The following is a 1715-nucleotide window of genomic DNA, read 5'->3' as shown; positions in this document are numbered from 1 at the left end:
CGCGTTCAAGAGTCACACGGGTAACCAGCCCCAAACGAGCACTCATCATCTATCATCCAAGAGTCACATGGGTAACCAGCCCCAAACAAGCACTCATCAATTCACATCCAAGAGTCACATGGGTAACCAGCCCCAAATGAGCACTCATCATCAACTCGCATCTAAGAGTTACACGGGTAACCAGTCTCAACAAAGCACTCAGTCTGCAAAGGTATCAACCGACAGAAATTCTAATCTCGAAATTTTCGAAATCGACATCGACACTTCAAAAAAATTGTTGCCTCACATCCTTGTTAATACACAAATATCAGATATACCCGTGACACTGCTCGTAGATTCGGGTTCTGCTATATCATTATTAAAAAAATCCTCTCTTCATAAAAATCCTACTCTAACAAAAGAGACAATCAATTTAAAGGGCATTGACCCTGGGGATGAAACAACCCCCACATTAGGTCATTTTCAACTGAAGCTAGAACTCTCTCAAGGGAAAAGCATCCGTCACAAATTCCACGTTATCAAGGACATAAACCTTCCTTATGATGGCATCATAGGTACCGATTTCTTTACGTCTTTCGGTTGTAGTATCGATTACACAAGTGATGTCCTTAAAATAAGGGGAAACAATGTTAAACTTCATTTTTATAATCCAAGTTATATAATTCCAGCTCGTTCCGAAACAGTCATTGAATGCACCGTCCAAAACCCCGAGTCAATGAAAGAGGGTATAATCCTAGACCAACATTTGTCAGAATCCTTATTAGTCGCGAACTGTATCGTCAAAGTGAAGGAAAATAAACGGATCAACATCACAGTTGCAAATATTTCAGAGTCTCCAATTAAAATCAATGCGAATCAAAATTTCAAAATTATGCCATTAAGTTCTTGCGCAGTTCAACTATCAACAAACTCACAAAATACATCCGGAAGGACAAAAGAAGTAATAAATTCACTAAGACTTTCGCATTTGAATGAAGAAGAATCATCAGCTATAACCGATTTGTGTTCTCAATATTCCGACATTTTCTATCTACCTAATGATCAATTGACGTATACTACAGCCTTGAGTCATCAAATCAGGACCAATACCGACATTCCGGTGCACACTAAATCATATCGATTCCCAGAGTGCCACAAAAAAGAAGTGGAAACCCAAATCAACAAAATGCTCGAACAAAACGTTATAGAGCCTTCTTCCTCACCGTGGAGTTCCCCAATCTGGGTAGTTCCCAAAAAATTAGATTCGCAAGGACAAAGAAAATGGAGAATTGTCATTGATTATCGGAAACTTAACAATATAACGATCGGGGAAACATATCCAATTCCGCAAATTTCAGAGATTCTTGACCAATTAGGGCATAGCAAGTACTTCAGTACCCTTGATCTCACTTCCGGTTTTCACCAAATCTTGATGAGTCAGCAAGACGCACCTAAAACAGCTTTCTCTGTCCCACAAGGACATTTCCAATTTAACAGGATGCCATTTGGGCTAAAGAACGCCCCCTCTACGTTTCAAAAACTCATGAACAATTGTTTATCCGGTCTTCAAGGTAATAGGTGCTATGTATACCTGGACGACATAGTTATTTACAGCTTCGATCTAAAAACTCACCTTGAAAACCTCAAAAATGTCTTTGAAAGGCTAAGAAATTTCAATTTGAAACTCCAGCCTGAAAAATGCGAGTTTCTCCGTAAGGAAGTAGCTTATTTAGGCC

This window comes from Hyposmocoma kahamanoa, unplaced genomic scaffold (assembly GCF_003589595.1).
Source record: "Hyposmocoma kahamanoa isolate Upper Pololo Valley unplaced genomic scaffold, ASM358959v1 79, whole genome shotgun sequence".
Classification (NCBI taxonomy): domain Eukaryota; kingdom Metazoa; phylum Arthropoda; class Insecta; order Lepidoptera; family Cosmopterigidae; genus Hyposmocoma; species Hyposmocoma kahamanoa.
Note: the sequence above shows the minus strand (reverse complement) of the source record.